At 47.2% G+C, this 24,582-nt stretch overlaps 1 protein-coding gene across 3 annotated transcripts in view; it reads left to right on the plus strand.

The window, feature by feature from the left end:
- The first annotated feature begins 2,129 nt into the window (after positions 1-2,129).
- tmbim1a (transmembrane BAX inhibitor motif containing 1a) overlaps positions 2,130-24,582 on the plus strand; it is a 74,187-nt gene continuing 51,734 nt past the window's right edge. Inside the window, exon 1 of one of the 3 annotated variants that reach the window (XM_043694369.2) lies at positions 2,130-2,272. The gene's annotated coding sequence lies outside the window, so the exon portion shown is untranslated. Of the gene's footprint in view, positions 2,315-9,084; positions 9,203-24,582 lie in introns of those variants that run through there. The other 2 variants (XM_043694368.2, XM_043694371.2) reach the window with 2 other exon arrangements.

A 24,582-nucleotide genomic window follows, 5' to 3' on the forward strand; every position in this document is an offset into this window, starting at 1 on the left:
GCTTACTGGTGAAGGACTCTCCTTCTCAAGCACTCCCCTTGCCTGAGGCATGGTGATTCTCAGTCACCTCTCTCTCTCTTTAATGAGAGAGCATCCTTTGGTCTGCTAGGAATATGGTGTCTTTACCTTTTGAATGTATATGACCTGAGGATGTGTGTTATTTGCTTATTATAAGATCTTACACTTTAATGTTCGACTTTAATAGCAAGCAAAATGATACTCTGTTTCCACTAGTTGGTACGTCAGTAACTAGGGGTCCCATCTGCGTCCTCTTGTTTTTCATTTAAATAAATGATTTGGATGAGAATATAGAAGGCGTGGTTAGTAAGTTTGCAGATAACACCAAATTGGGTGATATAGTAGACAGTGAAGAAGGTTTTTTTTAAGATTACAAAGGAATCCTGATCAAATGGGTCAATGGGCTGAAAAATGGCAGATGGTGTTCAATCTGGATAAATGTGAGGTATTGCATTTTGGTACAACAAGCAAGGGTAGGGCTTATACAGTTAATGGTAGGACCTTGGGTAGAGTTGTAGAACAGAGGGACCTCGGGGTATAGATACATAATTCTTTGAAGTTTGCATCACATCTAGACAGGGTGGTTAAGATGGCATTTGCCATGCTTGCCTTCACTGCTCAGACGTTTGCGTATCGGAGGTGGGGAGGAGAAAAGCTTATGTTCGAAACATCGACTCTCCTGCTCCTCAGATGCTGACTGACTGGCTGTGCTTTTCCAGCGTGACACGTTTTGACTCTGTATAGGAGTTGGGTAGGCGAAAGGAGGACTGCAGATGCTGGAGATCAGAGTCAAGAGTAGAGTGGTGCTGGAAAAGCACAGCCGGTCAGGCAGTATCTGAGGAGCAGGAAAATTGACATTTCAGGCAAAAGCCTTTCATCAGGAGTGGTATACGAGTTGGGTAGTCATGTCAAGGTTGTACAGGATATTGATGAGACCTCTTTAGAATTAGAGCCCCGACAGTGTGGAAATAGGCCATTCAACCCAACAAGTCCACACCAACCTTCCGAGGAGTAACCCACCCAGACCCATTCCCCTACCCTATATTTACCTCTGACTAATGCACTAACTTATACATCCCTGAACACTATGGGCAATTTAGCATGGCCACTTCACCCTAACCTGCACATCTTTGGATTGTGGGAGGAAACCGGTGCAACCGGAGGAAACCCACACAGACACAGGGTGAATGTGCAAACTCCACACAGAGAGTCACCCGAGGCAGGAATCGAACCCTGGTCCCTGGTGCTGCTAACTGTGCCACTCTTCTGGAATACTGTGTCCAGTTCCGATCAGCCAGTTATAGGAAGGATATTATCAAGCTGGAGAGGTTTCAGAAGAGATTCACGAGGATGTTGCCGGGTTTGGAAGGTTTGAGTTATAAAGAATGGTGGAATTGGCTGGGACCTTTTTCACTGGAGTGTAGAAGGTTGAGAGGTGACCTTATAGAAGAATATAAAATTATGAGGAGTATGGATAGGATTAATGGTAGGTGCCTTTTCCCTGAGAAAGGGGATTTCAAGACTAGGGGGAGTATTTTCAAGGTGAGAGGAGAGAGATTTTAAAAAGCATGAGGTACTTTTTTTACACAGAGGATGATTTGGGTGTGGAATTAACTTGCTGAGGAAGTGGTGAATACACTTTGTTAAATTCATGAATAGGATGGGTATGGGCCAGAAGCAGGCAGGTGGGACTAGTTTAGTTTGGAATTATGTTCTGCAGGGACTGGTTGAACTGAAGGGTCTGTTTCAGTGCTCTATAAGAAAATTGGGAGTGAGATGGAGAGAAACTCCTTTACTCAGAGTGGATTTAGAATGCGCTGCCTGGGAGACTGATTCCACAGGAGGCTTCCAAAGAGAGCTGGAGATATATTTGAAAGTGACGAGGTTTAGTGGGGGCTGGAGAGTGGGGCTGGCTGGGTATCTCTTTCAGGAGCCGGTACAGACACGATGGGCCGAATGATCTCCATTTGCAATGTCAAAGAGCAGAGGGGTTGGAATCAGGAGTCCGACTGCCGTACCCACAGAGGCTAGTACAGGCTGTGCGGGCCGAATGTCCCGTCTTGAGCTGTTGCTTGGTTCGAGCGCCGTGTCTCCGGCAGAGGGGGCCCGCCGGCCGCTCTCCCCACCCACCCAGACAGACAGACAGGCAGACAGACAGGGAGAGAGAGAGAGGGAGAGACCCAGGGAGGGACCCAGCCTGATCGGGGCAGGGCGACTGACAGCCTCCAGCCCGGAGAACACAGCAGCGATCCCGGTGAGTTTCAAACTTTCCTCCAAACTCCTGCTCAACTTTCAGGCAAGTTCTGTTTCGCTGTTTGGGGAGTGGGTGGGGATGGGAGGGGAGGGGAGGGGAGCACCCCTCAAACCCGACCAGATCCTCGGGAGATTTATTAAAAGAGGAAGGAACAGTTGGCAATCGAAAAGAGAGCCACGATTCCCAACTGAAAGGTTCCAGAGAAAAGGAATTGAACCATCCCCCTGACATTTTTCGATTCCCCAGCAGGACAGCTTGTGGGGAGGAGCAGCTCCCCATCGTCCCCAGGCCAACCCGCGGCTGCTGTCGGCCTCTCGGGGTTTCTCATCCTGGCCAGCCCGCTCCCCCACCTTTCCCCAGACCCTGACCTCCCACACTCCCTACTGCCCTACCCCCCGATCCCCACCCTCCCTCCCTCCCCACTGATCCCCATCCTCCCTCCCCACTGATCCCCGTCCTTCCCACACCCTCCCCATCCTTCCTTCGATCTCCAGGTCCCCACCTCCCCCATTCCTCACCCTCCATTCCACCCTCACCACTAAACCTCACCCTCTCACTACTCTTCACCCCCCCCAAATTCCACACTACCTCATTCATCACCTACCCTGTCTACCCCTCACCTTCCCTCTCCTACTCCGACCCCCCACTCCTCTCCTTCCCTCTCTCTATCCCTTGCCTTCCCCCTTTTCCACCCTCTCTACCCTCCCTCCTCTTCCATTTCCCCTTGTCTTTCCAATCCTCCCCCTGCACTGTCTTCGGTCACTCTTTCAATGTAATGGTGAATATGTGTCCAACTTAACCATGATTGCCTTTAGCCAGTCCATTGCCTGAGCAGCTTGGGGTGGCCTTGTCTGCTATTGAGATCGACTCTGTGATTCTTGCTAGTCAGTCTTGTGCAATGTTTCAGTTTGAACCTCCCGAACTTTAAAGAGAGTTGCATTTCTCCGGTGTCTTCTTTTTCACAGCCACAGGAAACTTTGAAGTACTTTACAACAAACAAAACAAAGTACTTTTTTTAAGTGCTGTGAATTGGAAAATATGGCAGCTCGTTCGGACATGACCAAGTTTGCAAACGTAAAATAAAACTGATCTGTGAGTGCGAGATTTCTGAATCAAACAACAGCAGAAATTACTGGGGAAGCACAGCAGGCCAGGCAGTAATCTTTTCTGTCTGGTGATTGGGTGTCACAGTGGCTCTGTGATTAGCACTGCTGCTTCACAGCGCCAGGGACCCAGGTTTGATTCCAGCCTCAGGTGACTGTCTGGAGTTTGCACATTCTCCCCGTGTCTGCATGGATTTCTTCCCACAGTCCAAAGATGTCAGACGGAGTTTAATTCAGATAAATGCGAGGTGCTGCATTTTGGGAAAGCAAATCTTAGCAGGACCTTAGCAGAACAAAGAGACCTTGGAGTGCAGGTTCATAGCTCCTTGAAAGTGTAGTCGCAGGTAGATAGGATAGTGAAGAAGGCATTTGATATGCTTTCCTCTATTGGTCAGAGTATTGAGTACAGGGATTGGGAGGTCATGTTGTGGCTGTACAGGACATTGGTTAGGCCACTGTTGGAATATTGCGTGCAATTCTGGTCTCCTTCCTATCGGAAAGATGTGAAACTTGAAAGGGTTCAGAAAAGATTTACAAGGATGTTGCCAAGGTTGGAGGATTTGAGCTATAGGGAGAGGTTGAATAGGCTGGGGCTGTTTTCCCTGGAGTATCAGAGGCTGAGGGTGACCTTATAGAGGTTTACAAAATTATAAGGGGCATGGATAGGGTAAATAGGCAAAGTCTTTTCCCTGGGGTTGGGGAGTCCAGAACTAGAGGGCATAGGTTTAGGGTGAGAGGGGAAAGATATAAAAGAGACCTAAGGTGCAACTTTTTCACACACAGGGTGGTACATGTATGGAATGAGCTGCCAGAGGAAGTGGTGGAGGCTGGTACAATTGCAACATTTAAGAGGCATTTGGATGGGTATATGAATAGGAAGGGTTTGGAGGGATATGGGCCGGGTGCTGGCAGGTGGGACTAGATTGGGTTGGGATATCTGGTCGGCATGGACTGGTTGGACCGAAAGGTCTGTTTTCATGCTGTACATCTCTATGACTCTATGTGTAGGTTAGGGTGGATTGGCCATGGGAAATTGTCTGTAGTATTTAGGGATGAAGGGTGATGAAGTATTCCTGATGAAGGGCTTTTGCCCGAAATCGATTTTCCTACTCTTCGGATGCTGCCTGAACTGCTGTGCTTTTCCAGCACCACTCTAATCTAGAATGTTGTATTTAGGGATGATTTGGAGATGCTGGTATTGGACTGGAGTATACAAAGTTAAAAATCACACAACACCAGGTTATAGTCCAACAGGTTTAATTGGAAACACACTAGCTTTTGGAGCGATGCTCCTTCATCAGGTGAATGAAGGAACATCGCTCCGGAAGCTAATGTGTTTCCAATTAAACCTGTTGGACTGTAACCTGGTGTTGTGTGATTTTTAACTGTGTGTTTGGGGATGTGCAGGTTAGGGTGGATTGGCCGTGGGAAATTGTCTGGAGTATGCAGGCTAGTGGGTTAGCCCTGGGAAATGCAGGGTGACGGGGAGATGGTTTGATTCCACCCTCAGGTGACTGTCTGAGTGGAGTTTGCACATTCTCCCCGTGTCTGTATGGCTTTCCTCTTGGTACTCCAGTTTCCTCCTGCAGTCCACATGATGTGCAGGTTAAATGGATTAGCTCTGGAAAATATGAGGTTAAGGATAGAACGGGGGACGGGATGCTGTCCAAAGGATTGGAAGGGCCAAATGGCCCGCTTCCACACTGTAGGGATTCTATGATTTCTGTTTGTTTTTTTTTCTTTTTTTTTGCTTATTTTTTCCCCAGCACCCATGTTGTGTGTGTGTGTGTGCAGGTGTGAGACATAGTGAAAGACACAAGGTGTACGAATCTTTATTCAATTTCCACCACCAGGAAGAAAGGAAAACACGCGAGTGGCCAGTGACAAGCACTGCCCTTCATATCAAAGGGCAATGCTGTGTGATCAAACAGTGAAGGGGAGGGCAGGGATTAAATCAAAATAGAGTTGGAGGGGGAAATAATGCACTCCACTCCCTGCGGTGCGATTTCTGTTTGTGATGTTGAATGAAGGGCAATCATTGGTTAGAACAGTAACCACTCCCCTGCTCCTCTTCAAAATAATGGGCTTGGGATCTCCTCTATCCTCCAGAGAGGGCAGATAGAGTCTTGCTTTACTCTCTCATTTGAATGCCAGTCCCTCTGACAGTGCAGCACTCCCTCAATCAGTCAACCTCCTCTGAACTACCTCTAATATTTTCACATTCTTTAATAAGTAAGGTAACCAAACTGTACACAGTATTCACAATGTAGGAGCAAATTACTGCAGATGCTGGACACTGTACAGGATATAGAGCTGAAAATGTGTTGCTGGAAAAGCGCAGCAGGTCAGGCAGCATCCAAGGAGCAGGAGAATCGACGTTTCGGGCATGAGCCCTTCTTCAGGAATGAGGAAAGTGTGCCAAGCAGGTTAAGATAAAAGGTGGGGAGGAGGGACTTGGGGGAGGGGCGTTGGAAATGTGATAGGTGGAAGGAGGTTAAGGCGAGGGTGATAAGGTGAGGGTGATAGGCCGGAGTGGGGGTGGGGGTGGAGAGGTCAGGAAGAAGATTGCAGGTTAGGAAGGTGGTGCTGAGTTCGAGGGTTGGGACTGAGACAAGGTGGGGGGAAGGGAAATGAGGAAACTGGAGAAATCTGAGTTCATCCCTTGTGGTTGGAGGGTTCCTAGGCGGAAGATGAGTTGCACTTCCTCCAACCGTCGTGTTGCTATGGTCTGGCGATGGAGGAGTCCAAGGACCTGCATGTCCTTGGTGGAGTGGGAGAGGGAGTTAAAGTGTTGAGCCACGGGGTGGTTGGGTTGGTTGGTCCAGCTGTCTCAGAGGTATTCTCTGAAACAAGTAGGCGGCCTGTCTCCCCAATATAGAGGAGGCCACATCGGGTGCAGCGGATGCAATAGAAGATGTGTGTGGAGGTGCAGGTGAATTTGTGGTGGATATGGAAGGATCCTTTGGGGCCTTGGAGGGAAGTAAGGGGGGAGGTGTGGGCGCAAGTTTTGCATTTCTTGCGGTTGCAGGGGAAGGTGCCGGGAGTGGAGGTTGGGTTGGTGAGGGGTGTGGACCTGACGAGGGAGTCACAGAGGGAGTGGTCTTTTTGGAACACTAATAGGGGAGGGGAGGGAAATATATCCCTGGTGGTGAGGTCCGTTTGGAGGTGGCGGAAATGACGGCGGATGATACGATGTATATGGAGGTTGGTGGAATGGTAGGTGAGGACCAGTGGGGTTCTGTCCTGGTTGCGATTAGAGGGGTGGGGCTCAAGGGCGGAGGAGCGGGAAGTGGAGGAGATGCGGTGGAGAGCATCGTCGATCATGTCTGGGGGGAAATTGCGGTCTTTGAAGAAGGAGGCCATCTGGGTTGTACGGTATTGGAACTGGTCCTCCTGGGAGCTGATGCGGCGGAGACGAAGTAATTGGGAAATTTGGGATGGCGTTTTTATGGGGGGCAAGGTGGGAAGAGGTGTAGTCCAGGTAGCTGTGGGAGTTGGGCGGTTTATAGTAAATGTCCGTGTTGGTTCGTTCGCCCAAGATAGAAATGGAGAGGTCTAGGAAGGGGTGGGAGGAGTCTGAGATGGTCCAGGTAAATTTGAGGTCGGGGTGGAAGGTGTTAGTAAAGTGGATGAACTGTTCAACCTCCTCGTGGGAGCACGAGGCAGCGCCGATACAGTCATCGATGTAGCGGAGGAAAAGGTGGGGGGTGGTGCCAGTGTAGCTGCGGAAGATGGAGTGTTCCACATATAGAATATGTGTTCTAAGTTCTCAGGCGTAACTTCCATTATGATTGCTTCTTATTCCTTTCCCATGACAGACGTCAAACTAACTGTCTGAAAGATTCTGCTTGACTGTGGATGTGAGCTCATCGTTAACCCTGAAAGTGACTTATCAGCCTGACTTCTTACAGCCCCTTTCATTACCTGCTGATATCAAAATATTCCTTACAGTTAATTAAATACTTTTGATGGATAGTTCCAGCTGTAACTTAGGAAATGCAGATGCCAATTTGTGTAGAGCAAGATCCTACAATCAGCTTTGATTGAATTTAAAAAAATGAAAGAACTGCAGATGCTGGAAATCAGAAACAAAATCAGAAATTGCTGGAAAAAACTCAGCAAACCTGGCAGCATCTATTGGATGGGATATTGGGAAGTGTCTTTGTCCAGAGCAAATCCATATTTCTGTTCATTTGTAGACTCCCTAAAGTGGGGAAACTGGCCATTTGGCCCAACAGGTCCACACTGACCTTCTGAAGAGGAATGCACCCAGACCCATTCCCTGCTACTCTACTTTTACCCCTGACTCATGCACCTAACCCATACATCCCTGAACACTATGGGGCAATTTAGCATGGCCAATTCACCTGACCTTTGGACTGTGGGAGGAAACTGGAGCACTCGGAGGAAGCCCATGCAGACACGGGGAGAATGTACAAACTCCACACAGACAGTCACCTGAGGTTGGAGTCGAACTCTGGTCCCTGATGCTATGAGGCAACAGTGCTAACCACTGAGCCACCGTGCTACCCCTTTGTTAGGCAAGGAGGTGAGAATGCTTGGTTCCCCAACCAGACTGGGTCGTTGGGGGTTAACATACAGACAAACCATGATCTTAATAGCAGGACAGGCTCAAGTGACTGAATGGCATCCCTCCAGTTCCTGGTCCCAAAGAGGTGACAATTATGGAACCTGTTTAATGCTGACATGTGCAGGTCCTGTTCCGAGGGAGGTGTGTGCGCTAACAGTGGAGGATAGGGATGTCACAAAGTGAGGAGTTGAGGGTGTGAGTGGAGTGTTGTAAAATTTGTACAGATTAACACTCTTGGGGCCTGTTTAATTGATAGTTTCTCTGTTCCACCCAACACCCACTTGACTACAACACCAATTACCTCCAAGACAATTTCCAAATTAACGTGGTGTAGTGCCAACCTTGGGATGGCCCCGAGCAGTTCACAAACTCTGACAGTGCGGCACGCCCTCTCTACTGGCCCTCCGACAGTGTGGCACTCCCTCAATACTGACCCTCTGACAGCGTGGTGCACCCTTAGCACTGACCCTCCAATAGTGCGGCACTCCCTCAACACTGACTCTCTGACAGTGTGGCACTCCGTCAGCACTGACCCTCCGACAGTGCGGCATTCCCTCAACACTGACCCTCCAACAGTGCGGCATTCCCTCAACACTGACCCTCCGACATTGCAGCACTCCCTCAGGACTGACCCTCCAACATTGCAACACTCCCTCAGTACTGACCCTCCGACAGTGCGACACTCCCTCAGGATTGACCCTCTTGACAGTGCAGCACGCCCTCATTACTGGCCCTCCGACAGTTCGGCACTCCACCGTCAGTACTAACCCTTCAACAGTGCAGCACTCTCTCATCACTGACCCTCCGACTGTGCGGCACTCCCTCATCACTGACCCTCCGACTGTGCGGCACTCCCTCATCACTGACCGTCCGACTGTGCGGCACTCGGTCAGCGCTGACCCTCTGACAGTGCGGCACTCGGTCAGCACTAACACTTGTAGCTGAGATTATGTTCTCAAATCTCTGTATCAGGCCTTTGTTTTAGGACTTTTATCTTTGCTGCTCCATCCACTCAAACAGAGCCAAAGTTGATGACTCATTGTGACTCAGGTTTTCACTGGGCGTTAACTGCAGCTCCAGCATATATATCCCTATAGTTGGGGAATGAACTTTCACAATGACACTGTCGCAGAATCTGGTGCTAAAAACCAACTGAAGGAAAACCATTTTAGTTTCTGTGTTGGAGGATGCTGTGAATGTTCTGGGGAGAAGGTACAAATCCCACCCAAGCAGCTGGTGAGATTTAAACTCAATTCATAAAATGAGGAACTGCTTTGGATAACAGTAAGAATGAAACTGGCATCAGTTGCCGTGAAAAGCCTAGTCTTTATGGTGTCTGGTTTATAAGTTCTCAGCTTTGTGGTTCATTCTTAACTGCGTCTGGCCAAGCAAACCTCTCAATTCAAGGAGTCCTGGGCAGGCAACAAATGTAGGCCTTCCCAGTGAACACACCCACATCCCATGGGTGAATAAGAAATATGTGTTGAGCATTTTTTTTGGAAGTTGCGTAACACGCAATATTTGTCATGTGTGCACAGGGTTAGGAATTTCTGAAAGTGGTCAGTCAGATGATGGAACTGTAAACAAACTCCATGCCTTCTCTGATTCCCAGCACTCTGCACATTGTCAACAGGACATCATCAGGAGCCATTGCGCCCATCCTCCTCTGTCAGCTTTTTGAACGATCCAGCCAGTTAGTCCCACTCCCTCACACTTTGCCAACAACCCTGAGAGATTTTTTTGGTCCCAAGTATTTATTTGATTTCTGTGTTGAATCTGCTCCAGCTGCCTGTTGAGGCAGCATTTACCAGATCACTCCTACAGCCTTGAATCTCTCAACTTTGTGACTAAGGGCTTATGCCTGAAATATCGACTGTCCTGCTGCTTGGATGCTGCCTAACCTGCTGTGCTTTTACAGCACCACACTTTTCGATTCTGGTCTCCAGAATCTGCAGTTCTCACTTTCTCCTACCCACAGGTAGCAAGGTGTCTCTCCCATGGCAGTCCATCCAGCCCAGTTTCCACAGTGTCAGAGAATTCTGAGATGCCATTGCCATTCCCAAACTCCATTTCCCTTAAAACAAGGAAGAACGTAAACTTTCCATCTTCTCTATTGGAGTAGTGTTGACATACTATGTTTCAGCCATGATCATGGAGTCATGGCAATGTACAGCACAGAAACAGACCCTTCAGTCCAACTCATCCATGCCGACCAGATATCCTGACCTAATCTAGTCCCATTTGCCAGCACTTGGCCCATATCCCTCTAAGCCTTTCTTATTCATATACCCCTCCAGATGCCTTTTATAATGTTGTAATTGTACCAGCTTCCACCACTTCCTCAGGCAGCTCATTCTATTCATGCACCACCCTCTGTGTGAAGTGAATGCTAGAACAGGCTCGAAGGGCTGAATGGCTTACTCCTGCTCCTGTGTTTGATGTTGCTGTATTCCAATCCTGCACAGGGGTGAGAGAGTGTGAGAACGCGGATTAACTCCATTCTGAATGCTCTCGGAACTAAACAATGAATGCAGTACAGCACAGGAACAGGCCCTTCGGCCCACCAAGCCATGATATTTTATTGAAATGAAAATTCCTTTCCCTCTACGCAGTCCATATCCCCCCATTTGCTTTCTATTCTTGAATCTTTCAAGATGCCTCTTCTATGTTGCTGTTTATCTACCTCCACCACCATCTCTGGCACTTACCATCCTCTGCGTCTCACATCACCTTTAAACTTAACCTGTTTTACCTTAAACCTGTGTGTCGCCCTAGCAATTGACACTTACACCCCGTGAAAAATGTCAGGGGATTCAATGATGGTGATGCCATTGAATTTTGAGGCATGAGTGAGGTTAGATAGTCTCTTGTTGAAGGTGGTCATTGCCTGGCATTAGTATGGCATGAATGTAACTTTTCACTTGTCAGCTCCAGCCTGGATATTGTTCAAATCTTGTTACGTTTGGACATGGACTGCTTCAGTCTCTGAGGAGTTGCAAATGGTGCTTAACATTGTGAGAGACTGACACATATCCACTTCACAACAGGAGACTGAACCTCCAGTGTTACCCTGTTTGATCCACTGGATTCTCTAGAGCCTGATCCAGCAATGACTGCTCCCTCATTGGACTGGAGATGTGGTGTTGTTGGAAGTTGCTCCTCTCTGTCCCCATTACACCATGACCATGCCTGTCTCTCTAGTTCTTGGTCAGCCCTCATGTTAAGCATGGCGCTTCCTTGTGGGGGACTGACTACAAACAATGCATCAGAGCTGGTTTGGAGTCACAGGTGTCTTGTGAGCTCAGTCTTCACCTTACAGCCTCCCTCAGCGACAGAATAAGCTGTCAGTCTTTGTGGGGGATGGGCAGTGAATTGCCCCCTTTTTTCCATCTTTCTCAGTCTCCCCTCGAAGTGGCTCCTCTTGGACGATTTTGACCCTGGGCTGGATGAATCATTACGTTGGTCTTTACTGTGCAACTGTTTCTCATATGTTAATGTTAACAGAATGGACGTCTATAGACATTTTGAGATTGTCTTTGAACTGTCTATATTTGTATAATGAATATGCCCTGTTATAACTGCTCTCTAATTCTGAGTGCTCCCTGTAATTTCCTTGCTAATTAATCTTTCTAGATTGTTGCCATTGAGGGTCTGTAGGAAAGAACCCAGCAATGTCACAGAACCTCTGCTGTTTCAGCTTTAATCAGATAGATGCTGTTCCTGACCCCTCTCGGACCCCCCCTGTCTCTGCAGCATCATAGTGTTCTTTCTTAACACTGCTATCCCTTCTCCTTCCTTTCTCTTCTGTCCTAGAAAGACGGTTTCCAAGTCCTGCCCTTTTGGAGCCAAGTCTCTGCCATAACTCTGGATGTAGGTTTGCTCGCTGAGCTGGAAGGTTCATTTCCAGACATTTTGTCACCCTACTAGGTAACATCTTCAGTGGGCCTCTGGGCAAGCACTGCTGATGATTCCTTCTTTCTATTGATATGTTTGGGTTTCTTTGAGTTGGTGATGTCATTTCCTGTGGTGATGTCATTTCCTGTTTTTTTTCTCGGGGTTGGTAGATGGAGTCTAACTCGATGTGTTTATTGATAGAGTTCCAGTTAGAATGCCATGCTTCTAGGAATTCTCGTGTGTGTCTCTGTTTGGCTTTTCCTAAGATGGATATGTTGTCCCAGTCGAAGTGGTGTCCTTCCTTATCTGTATGTAAGGATACTAGTGAGAGAGGGTCATGTCGTTTTGTGGCTAGTTAATGTTCATGTATTCTGATGGTTAGTTTTCTGCCTGTTTGTCCAATGTAGTGTTTGTTACAGTCCTTGCACAGTATTTTGTAAATGACATTAGTTTTGCTTGTTGTCTGTATAGGGTCTTTCATGTTCATTAGCTGCTGTTTTAGTGTGTTGGTGGGTTTGTGGGCTACCATGATGCCAAGGGGTCTGAGTAGTCTGGCAGTCATTTCCGTGATGTCATTGATGTAAGGGAGAGTGACTAGGGTTTCTGGACGTGTTTCATCTGCTTGTTTGGGTTTGTTGCTGAGAAATTGGCAGACTGTGTGTTCATTGTGTACCCATTCTTTGTGAATACACAGTATAGGTGATTTTCCTCTGCTCTGCGTAGTTCCTGTGCTGCTGGCTCGTTGAAATAATGTTCTGATGCAGCTTCGTTTGTGAGTGTTGCGATGATTGCTTCTGTAGTTCAGTATTTGGTCCGTATGTGTTATTTTCCTGTAGACGCTGGTTTGAAGTTCCCCATTGACTGTTCGCTCTACTGTGACATCTAGGTATGGCAGTTTGTTGTTGTTTTTCTCCACTCTGCAGTTGATCCAAGTCTCCCTGCAACCTGCAACATTCTTCCACACTGTCCACAACTCCACCGACTTTAGTTTCAGCTGAAACTTACTAATCCATCCACCAATGCCTGCATCAAAGGCATTTATAAAAATGACAAACAGCAGTGGTCCTAAAACAGATCCTTGTGGCACACCAATAGTAACCGGACTCCAGGCTGAATATTTTCCATCAACTACCACTCGCTGCCTTCTTTCAGAAAGCCAGTTTCTAATCCAAACTGCTAAATCACCCTCAATCCCATGCGTCTGCATTTTCTCCAAAAGCCTACCATGTGGAACCTTATCAAAGGCTTTACTGAAGTCCATGTACACCACGTCAACTGCCCTACCCTCATCTACCTGCTTGGTCACCTTCTCAAAAACCTCAATGAGGTTTGTGAGACACGACCTGTCCTTGATGAATCCATGTTGACTATCTGCAATCAAATTATTGCTTGCTAAATGATTATAAATCCTATCTCTTAAGAATCCTTTACACAACTTTTCCTACAGCTGACGTAAGGCTCACTGGTCTATAATTACCTGGGTAATCTCTGCTGCCCTTCTTGAACAAGGGCACATTTGCATTCCTCTCATCCTTTAGTACTAAACCTGTAGACAATGACGACTCAAAGATCAAGGCCAAAGCCTCGGCCATCTCGTTCCAGCTTCCCAGAGAATCCTCGGAAAAATCCCATCCAGCCCAGGGGACTTGTCTACTTTCACACATTCTAGAATTGATAACATCTCCTCCTTGCTAACCTCAATCCTTTCAAGTCTAATAGCCTGTGTCTCAGTCTTCTCCTCTACAAAATTCTCCTTTTTCTGAGTGAAAACCAATGAGAAATATAAGGGTGATAATACAATGAGAATAAGGGTGATGAACTTGGAACATGGATCAGTCCTTAGAACTGAGATGTTTTAGCCATTACGAAGACTTGGATATCAGAGGGCAGGAATGGTTGTTAGATGTTCCAAGTTTTAGATGTTTCAAAAAAAGGAAGGGAGGTAAAAGGTGGGGGAGTGGCTTTGCTAATCAGGGATAGTGTCACAGCTGCAGGAAGGGAGGGTGTCGAAGAGGGTTTGTTTACAGACTCAGTATGGGCAGAAATCAGAAAGGAGTAATCACTTTATAGGGAGTTTTCTACAGGCCCCCCAATAGCAACAGAGACACAGCAGAGCAGATTGGGGGGTGGATTTTGGAAAGGTGCAGAAGTAACAGGGTTGTTGTCATGGATGACTTCAACTTCCCTAATATTGATTAGAACCTACATAGTTCAAATAGTTTGGATGGAGCAGTTTTTGTCAGGTGTGTCCAGGAAGCATTCTTGACTCATTATGTACATAGACCGACTAGAGGGTAGGCCATATTGAATTTGGTGCTTAGCAATGAACCCAGGTCAGGTGTCAGATCTCTCGGTGGGAGAGCAGTTCGGTGATAGTGATCACAACTCCATGATCATTGCTATACTCATGGAGAGGGATAGGAGCAGATGGTATGGGCAAGTATTTAATTGGGGGAGGGGGAATTACAATACTGTTAGGCAGGAACTGGGGCGCCTAGATTGGGAAGAGATTTTCTCAGGGAAATGCATGACAGGTTGTGGAGGTTGTTTAGGAAGCACTTCCTGATGTTCTGGACAGGTTTGTCCCACTGAGGCCACAAAATGCCATACCTAGATGTCACAGTAGAGTGAACAGCCAATGGGGAACTTCAAACCAGTGTCTACAGGAAAACACCACATACAGACCAAATATTGAACTACAGGAGCAATCATCCCAACACCCACAAATGAAGTTGGATCAGAACATTATTTCAACGACCCAACACCCACTGAGACAAAGAATGGATTGTAGGGTGAAGGAACCTTTGGTGACATCTAGTCAAGAGAAGATTGAGGAGACAAGGATCAGACAGAGCCTGAGAAGGTTACAAGGTAGCCAGGAGGGAACTGAAGAATTGACTTAAGAGAGCTCGAACGGGCATGAAAAAACTTTAGAGGGTAGGATTAAGGAAAACCCTAAGACATTGTACACATATGGGAGGAACAATAGAATGGCCAGAATAAGGGTAGGGCTAATCAGGGATAGTGGAGGGAAATTGTGCCCGGAGGTAGAGGAGGTCCTTAATGAATATTTTGCTTCAGTATTCATGAGTGAGAGGGACCTTGTAGTTCGTGAGGACAGCGTGAAACAGGCTGATTTACAATCATAGAATCCCTACAGTGTGGAAACAGGCCATTCACACCGACCCTCCGAAGAGTAACCCACCCAGTCCCATTCCCCTACCCTATTACACCACCTTTATCCCTGACTAATGCACCTATGCTTGAACAGGTTGATGTTAAGGAGGAGGATGTGCTAAAATTTAGAAAATAACTTGAGGATCGATAAGTCCCCTGTGCCAGATGGGATGTACCTAAGGTTAGGACAGGATGTGAGGGAAGAGATAGATGCCCCTTTGGCAATGATCCTTGTGTCCTCACTGTCCACTGGAGTAGTACCAGATGATTCCCTCATTCAAGAAAGGCAATAGGGATAATCCTGGGAATTACAGACCAGTTAGTGTTACGTTTATAATGGGCAAATTATCGGAGAGGATTCTGAGACATAGGATTTATGATTACTTGGAAAACCATAGTTTGATTAGAGATAGTCAGCATGGCTTTGTGAGGGGCAGGTCACACTCACAAGCCTTATTGAATTCTTTGTGACAAAACGCATTGAAGGTAGAGCAGTGGATGTGGCGTATATGGATTTTAGCAAGGCATTCGATAAAGCTCCCCATGGTCAACTCATTCAGAAAGTTAGGGGTCATGGGATACAGGGAAACCTATCTGTCTGGATACAGAATTAGCTGGCCCATAGAAGACAGAGGGTGGTAGTAGATGGAAAGTATTCAGCCTGGAGCTCGGTGAATCCCTGGATCAGAACTGTTCCACAGGGATCTGTTCTGGGACTTCTGCTCTTTGTGATTTTTATAAATAACTTGGATGAGGAAGTGGAAGGATAGGTTAGTAAGTTTGTCAATGACATGAAGGTTAGTGGAGTTATGGATAATGTGTAGGGCTGTTGTAGGTTGCAATGGGTCACTGATAGGATGCAGAACTGGGCTGAGAAGTAGCAGGTGGAGTTCAACCTGGAAAAGTGTGAAGTGTTTTATTTTGGAATGTCGAATTTGAATGCAGATTACAGGATTAAAGGGAGGATTCTGTGCAGTATGGAGGAACAGAGGGATTTTGGGGTCTATGTCCCTAGATCCGTTAAAGTTGATAGGGTTGTTAAGAAGGCATATGGTGTGTTGGCTTTCACTAGCAGGGGGATTGAGTTTAAGAACCATGAGATTATGCTGCAGCTGTACAGAGTCGAAGAGTGTGGGGCTGGAAAAGCACAGCCAGTTAGGCAGCATCCGAGGAGCAGGAGAATCGACGTTTCGAGCATAAGCTCTTCATCAGTTTTTTCGACTGTGATGTCCAGCGTCTGCTGTGCTCACTTTCTCCCTGCAGCTCTGCAGAGCCCTGGTTAGACCACACTTGGAATATTGTGTTCAGTTCTGGTTGCCTCATTATAGGAAGGATGTGGGTGCTTTAGAGAGGATACAGAGGAGATTTACCAGGATGCTGTCTGGATTGGAGGGCTTGCCCTATGAAGAAAGGTTGAGGGAGCTAGGGCTTTTCTCATTGGAGTAAAGAAGGATGAGAGGTGACTTGATAGAGGTGTACAAGGTAATGAGAGGCATAGATAGGATGGATAACCAGAGACTTTTTCCCAGGGCAGAAATGGCTATCACGAGGGGGCATCATTTTAAGGTGATTGGTGGAAGGTTTAGGGGAGATGTTAGAGATAGGTTATTTATACAGAGAGTGGGGGGTTCATGGAATGCACTGCCAGCATGGGAGTAGAGTCAGATACATTTGGGTCATTTAAGTGACTCTTGGATAGGCACATGGATGATAGTAAAATGAAGGGTATGTAGGTTAGTTTGATTTTAAATTAGGATAAAAGGTCGGCACAACATTGAGGGCCGAAGGGCCTGTACTGTGCTGTACTGTTCTGTGTTCTCTGAAAGTTGATGCCAGTGAGGCTGCTGGATTGGTGTTTCACATCTGGCCTTTTGGAGTAGAATTCCTACACGGTGGGTGCAGGCCATTCGGCCCATTGAGTCCTCACTAATCTTCCAAAGAGCATCGCACCCAGACTCGACTTTCACCCTGTTCCTGCATTCCTCATGGCTCATCCAGCTATCCTGCACATCCCTGGACACTATAGGCAATTGACCGAAGCATTGTTACTCAATGTGGCCCTAGATATGACTCCTACCCCATAGTAATGCTGTTGATTCCTCACTATCCTCTGCACTGATTTGTCAATCAGCCTGATGAGTCTGTTCTGCTAACCATGGCTGACCTGCAACTCAACCTCATATAGCCACTTTCACCTCACAGAGCAGGTTCAATGGGCTGAACGGCCTCCTTCTCCTATTCCTTATGCTCTCATTCCTTAATGGCTGTATTCAGTATTAACCCTCCATAAAGCTGTATCTCATTGTGACTTGCTAAGGGAATTAGCCACCAATGCTCTCAGTAATGCTCACATTCCAACAATGCATTTTTAACAACATTGAACACATTGTATATTAAAGAGAGTAGTTTGAACTTGGAGAGGTATTGGAGGGACGCAATGACTCTGACTCAGAAATTCCTGTCGTTGCTGGCATTTGTTTAATGTCAACATTTGAAGTGATACATTTGGAACTCTGTCCAGAGTCGGTGTAATTTGCAGGCACACCTGTGCTGTCAAGTATTTGACAGTAAAATCTTTAAATAATTCATGTGCTCTTGAAGAACCAGTTTGCCTGCTGGAGAGGGAAGTCTCCAGCATTTGGAGCTGATCCAGTTGGTGACATGAGTGCCTTTGGTTGGACTGAACTGAGGTGGGGATTCACAGCGGGTCAGAGTTGGGGAAACAGCAAGCTTGGAGGAGGATAAGAGGAGATTACTGAGATAGGGAAGGGTGAAACTTTGGAGAGATCTAATCACAAGGATTTTAAAATCAAGGCATTGCCACAACCAGTGCAACTCTTGGAGACATCAAACAGCGAGCAGGAGTAGGCCGTTCGGCCCTTCGAGTCTGCTCTGCCATTCAATCGGACCATGGCTGTTCATCCAACTCAGTAACTGGTTCCCACTTTCTCTTCATGCCCTTTGATCCCTTTAACTTCATGAGCTGTATCTAACTCCTTTTTTGAGAAAAATGAGCTGAGGAGTGACCAGGCCTTGGTGTGAATTTGGAGAATTTCTCCACCTTGAGGTTTTTTTCCCTCACTTTGGTGAGGACTCATTAATTGGCAGAGACTGATCATTGTGATTGATGACCAACTCCACGACTGCACCATAGTCCCAGCAGACTGTAGGTTGCTCTCTCCATTCAGACAGGCTACTGGGGGTGAGGTGAACCAGATGGTCAGGTGAAGTTGGATTAGGGGGTCCTTCATGGTAACTGTAGGACGATCTGGATGGTTGAAAGCCAACAGCATGGATTTGGATTTTAGTACTATCAGTGTTTCCTACAGTCATGTGATCAAACTGTTGAGCCCTCCAGTCTGACCCAGGACCAATATAATTCAGTCCTTGTCATGTGAATCTTGGGAACTGAGAGAAGTCTAAGATACAAATGAATGTGGGAGAGAGAGAGAGAGAGAGACGGCGGCTAAAGGAGGTGATGGAAACGTGACCTTCAAGATGAAAAGACAATGCCTGGGAATGAAAGTGGGAGGAGACCTGACTATAATTTCCTTTAAATGTCAAGGATAGGGTAAGGAGAAGCTTGTTAATGGAGGGCTGATGACAGGATACTTTGTGATAAGTGACTGACTCAGCCCTCCGTTCTGACAGAACATTGCAAACAGGATTCCAGAAAACATTAAAAAAACAGTCCAAACCCCCAAAGTCAGGGGCATTGAGGGCAGAGGAGGTCATTCATTACGAATGTGCAACCCCACTCTACTTTCACTTCATCATCCTCTGATATTCTTTAGTTAACAAACCAAATAATCAAACTGCAATTTCAAATGAACAATCCACCCAATATCTGACCAGTTTATCCAGTTACAAACAGAGTTCCCATTGTCCACTGTCCTCCATGAGACATCCTCCCGATTTCACTCCTGGAAGCTCCAGCTTGTAGTTTCCCACGGTGCACCTCCTCCCATCCCGCCCCAACCCTGTCACCCCACCCTGCTCACACCCTCCCCCCACCCTGCCCCAACCCTTTCATCCCACTCAGCCCTCACCCTGTCCCAAACCTCTCACCCCACCTCCCCAACCCTCTCAACCCATCCTGCCCCCACCCTACCCCAACCCGCTCACCCCACCCTGCCCCCAACCCTCTCATCCCACCCTGCCCCACCCGCTCCCAACCCCTTCACCCCACCCTGCCCCCAACCCCCTCACCCCACTCTGCCCCCAACCCCCTCACCCCACCCTCCCCAACCCCCTCACCCCACCCATCCTCCAACCCTCTCACCCCACCCTGCCCCCAACCCTCTCACCCCACCCTGCCCCCAACCCTCTCACCCCACCATGCCCTCAATTCTCTCACTCCACCCTGTCTCCCCAACCTTCTCACACCACCCTGCCCCCATCCTCCCCCAACCCTCTCACCCCACCCTGCCCCCAACCCTCCCCTAACCCTCTCACTCCACCCTGCCCCCAACCCTCTCACCCCACTCTGCCCCCACCTTTCCCAATCCTCTCACCCCACCCTCCCCCAACCCACCCTGCCCCCACCTCCCCAACCCTCTCACACCACCCTGTCCCCATCCCTCTCACCCCATCCTCCCCCAACTCCCTCACCCCACCCTCCCCCAACCCTCTCACCCCACCCTGCCCCTAACCCTCTGACCCCACCCTCCCCCAACCCTCTCACCCCACCCTGCCCCAACCTTCTCACCCCAACCTGCCCCTACCCTCCCCCAACCCTCTCACCCCTCCCTGCCCCCACCTTCCCACCCCACCCACCTGCAAGTGGGAAGTCCATGATCCATGTGTACAGACGTTCTGACTTCTTCCTGAGGCACAGCACCCAGAACCGTTCATCCAGTGCACAGCCCACAAGATTGAGCTGAGCAAGTTGGGCAGAAATCCCTGCTTTCCAATCCAATAGAGCGAGGGAGAGATGGTGGTGTAGCAGTATTGTTACTGGACTGTAATCTAGAGGGCCAGTATGATACTGTGCACTGGGCTCAAATATTAGTACTGCAATCTTACTAGTGGGCAGCACGGTGGCACAGTGGTTAGCACTGCTGCCTCAGAGCGCCAGAGACCCGGGTTCAATTCCCGCCTCAGGCGACTGACTGTGTGGAGTTTGAAGATTCTCTCCGTGTCTGCGTGGGTTTCTTCCAGGTGCTCCGGTTTCCTCCCATAGTCCAAAAATGTGCAGATTAGGTGAATTGGCCGTGTTAAATTGCCTGTAGTGTTAGGTGAAGGGGTAAATGTAGGGGAATGGGTCTGGGTGGGTGTGCTTCGGCGGGTCGGTGTGGACTTGTTGGGCCAAAGGGACTGTTTCCACACTGTAAGTAATCAAATAAATGGTGGATTTACACTCAGTTATTAAAATCTGGAATTATAAAGCTAGCCTTAGTAATGGCAACCATGAGAAGGTGAGGGAAGGAAATCTGGTCTGCCCTATACGTGACTGCAGGCTCAGCTCAAGGACAATTAGGGAAGGGCAACAAAAGTTGGTCTTGCCCAGTGATACCCACAAAAGAAAAATAAAAACAGCACTAAGGATGAAAAATTGTGGGGAAACACTTGATCGCGATGGTGCACTGGGGGGAAATCTGTAAAGTTGGAGAGATTTGAATTCTCACATGCACCGGGAGAAGCTAAATCATTTTGATTGTCAAGACAACATAGTGTTCTGGGACAATTTTCTAGAACAATATTTTAAAACTGTAAAGGTAACAGGCCTGAGTTAGTTAACAATATGAAGCAGCTTGCACATTATTAGATTAGATTACTTACACTGTGGAAACAGGCCCTTCGGCCCAACAAGTCCACACCGACTCTCCGAAGAGTAAACACCCAGACCCACTTCCCCTCTGACTAATGCACCTAACCGTTTGGGCAATTTAGCATGGTCAATTCACCTGACCTGCACATCCTTGGGTTGTGGGAGGAAACCCACACAGACACGGGGAGAATGTGCAAACTCCACACAGACAGTCACCCAAGGCTGGAATTGAACCCGGGACCCTGGTGCTGTGAGGCAGCAGTGCTAACCACTGAGCCACCATGATTATGCAATAAATATTGATGTTAGAATCTTTTAAATTAAAGGGAGGCAAACAGGAGCTGAGAGAGAAGCTGATCGCAGTTAATTGAGCTGATGTGTTAAAGAGTGTATTCCAAGACACACAGTGGGAAGTATTCGGAGCATTATCTGGTACAGAACAAAACAAATGGTAAATGCCCCTAAAAGGCAAAAGCCCCATCTGTGTTGTTAAGCAACCTCACTCAACGATAAGGCAATAGGCTGAAAGAAAATGTTTGGACAAACTTGAGGAAAAGTTGAGATCCCAGTGGATTGGGAGAGTTATAAAAAGTAACAGAGAAATGCAGGGAAAGTGAAAAGAATCTGGAGGAAATCTACAAGTGTCAACAAAACAAATACCAAAGGTCTTTCTCAATCTTTGAAAGTTAAGGGAGTGGGAGGATAAATCTGGGCGTTTGAGGTAAAGACAAACTCGATTGGGAAATAAACCAGTAGCAATTTGTTAAAGAAAATTGCTTTCACTATGGAAGGAAAGGTCAAAATACCAGCACGATAGGAAAGCTAGAACATTGTTAAGGAGAGCAATCACACCACACCACACAATGAGTAAAAGAAAGTAGTGGGTAAAGCAGAACTTAAGATGAATAAATGACCAGGAACAGGAAAGAAATGAGATGAGGAGGTTGCAGGTATGTCAGTCATCCATCTCCAAAACTCCCTGAGCACAGGAATCGTGCCCTTACATTCCAAAATCACAAATCTCACTCCATTATTGCAGAAGTAAGAGAGGGAGATCACTGACTGATCCCTGGCCTGCCAGCTTCTCCTCAATCATGGGAATGTATTAATGATTGGGGTTTTTTTTATGCGGGAGACAGTTTAAAAATTTGTCCGTGACATGAAATTTGGAAGAATTATGAACTGTGGAAGATGGACAGTGTGGAACTCCAAAAGGACACTGACAAGTTGGTGGAACAGGTGAATATGTGACAGATGAGATTGAACGTAGAGAAGCGAGGTGTTGCACTATGGTTGTAAGAACATGGACAAACAATATGACATAAGGCGTACGATTGTAAAGAGGGTGCAGGAGCAGAGGGAGCGGGGTGTTTTTGTGGACAGATTATTGAAAGTGGCAGGATAGGGGGAGAGTAGTTAATAAACCATTAGGTGTCACCTTTACTAATAAGGGCACAGAGTACAAGAGCAAGGAGGTGGTGCTGAACTTATACAGGCACTTGTTAGGCCTCAGCCTGAGGATTGTGTAGAGCCTTTAGGCACCACATTATCAGAAAGATGCCAATGTATTGGAGAGGGTGCAGAAGAGATTTACGAGAAGGTTCCGGGGATGAGGTTGGATCAGAGAAGTTAGGATTGTTCTCCTTGGAGAGAAGACTAGTGGAAGGTGTCAAAATCGCGAAGGGCTGGACAGAACAGGTATGGAGAAACTGCTCGTAAAATGACCAAGAAAGAAAGAGTATAGATTTAAATTGATTTGCAATGTAGCAAATGTGAGATGAGAAACAGCATTTTCTTTTGATGGCAGTGGCCTAGTGGACTGTTAATCCAGAGACCCAAGTAATGTTCTGGGGACCTGGGTTCACATCCCCCCATGGCAGATGGTGGAATTTGAACTCAACAAAAATCTGGAAGAAGAGTCAAATGATGATCATGAATCCATTGTTGATTATCAGGAAAAACCCATCTGGGTCACTGATGTCCAAAAGGGAAGGAAATCTGCCATCCTTACCTGGTCTGGCCTGCATGTGACTCCACACCCACAGCAAAGTGGTTGACTCTCAGCTGCCCTCTGATGGACAATACATGCTGGTCTAGCCAGCGATACCCTCCTCCAATGAACAAATAATAAAAATATAAGTAGTTAGGGAATAGAATGCACTGCCAGAACGTATGGAGAAAGTAAGTTTGGTTGAGGCATTGAATAGCGCAGCAGGTCAGGCAGCATCCAGGGAACAGGAGAATCGACGTTTCAGGTAAAAGCCCTTCATCAGGAATGAGGCCATCAGGAACTGAGATGACTGACCTTCAAAAACCATTTGATTGAAGTGTATAAGCCTCTGAACAGCCTTGACAGCATAGGCTTGGGAAGGGATATTACCTCTCGTGGGTCAACCCAGGGCTAGGAGGCACTGTTTTAAAATCACAACAGAGATGGGGATATTTTTCTCTGTGCATTGTTCATGTTTGAAGTTCTATACCTCAGAAGGTGGTGGAGGTGTATTCACTGAATAATTTGAGGTGGAGTTGGATAGATTCTTGTTAGACAGGGCAGTCATGCACGCTTGAGGGTTGATGGAAAGGTGGAATTCGAAATACAAACCAGATCTGCCTTGATCTTACTGAAAGGCAAAGGAAGATTGAGGAGCCAAGAGGTGTTCTTTCACTCCTGTTTGATCTGTATGTTTGAATCTTGCTTTGTGCTAGATTTAAGTCCAACGAGGGGGAGCTTTCCCCCCAGTTCCCATTTTGTTGGAGAGAGGAGGGCTGAACAGAGGGCTATCTAATTAGTGGCCTGATACAAGTCAATATGGTGGACCTCATCTTCCATAAAGCTTTTGTGGATGGCATGGTGACTCAGTGGTTTGCACTGCTGCCTCACAGCGCCAGGAACCTGGGTTCGATTCCACCCTCGGGTGACTGTCTGTGTGGAGTTTGCACATTCTCCCCGTGTCTGCGTGGGTTTCCTCTGATAGTCCAAAGATGTGCAGATTATTTGGATTGGCTGTGCTCACTTATCCATAGTGTACTAGGCTAGGTGGTTTAGCCATGGAAAATTTAGAGTTGGCGGTGATGGGTTGCTCTTTGGAGCCAAAAGGTCTGCTTCCACACTGTACAGTTTCTATGATTTTAGATACAGTGCTTTACTGCAGAATTGTGAGTAAAGCTGGAGGCTACGGAGTAGAAACAACAGGAGAAGCATGAGTAGGAAGTTGTGTGGGAAATGGGGAACAGAGAAGATGGCTATTGGCTGTTTTTTTTAGGTTGAAGAAAAGTGGAGATCCCTTGGTGGCAGTGTTTGGGCCACGGTTTTTCCTGATTGCTATTCATGACTTAGACTTTGATGAATGGGGCACAGATACTACATTTGCACACAGTGCAACATTTGGAAATACCGTGAACTGGAAGGGAAATAGCATACAACTTCAGAAGGAAATAAAATTGAATGCAGAGAAGTGTGAAGTGAATTGTTTTGGCCGAAAGACTATAGAGGGAGAAGGAAAGTACTGTTCTAAAAGGCTGCTTTAAACTCTGAAGTGGTGGGCGGGTGTTCCAGGGAAGTTAATACAGTTTCAAAATGAAGTGACGTGGGAATGAGGAAACAGTCAGGAATCCTACTACAGACACAACAGGCAATGGCAAAGCTGTAAGCCAGAGAAATATTAATAAACGGATGAATAAGGCATCAGTGCTGAGGGGCAGGTTACAGAGTGTGACCCAGATAAAACGAGCATAAGGAATAATTTAAATGAACCGTTGTTGGAGACGATGATAT

Source organism: Chiloscyllium plagiosum, unplaced genomic scaffold (genome assembly GCF_037043375.1).
Source record: "Chiloscyllium plagiosum isolate Xiang-an unplaced genomic scaffold, Cpla_swu_hap1 HiC_scaffold_7, whole genome shotgun sequence".
Lineage (NCBI taxonomy): Eukaryota > Metazoa > Chordata > Chondrichthyes > Orectolobiformes > Hemiscylliidae > Chiloscyllium > Chiloscyllium plagiosum.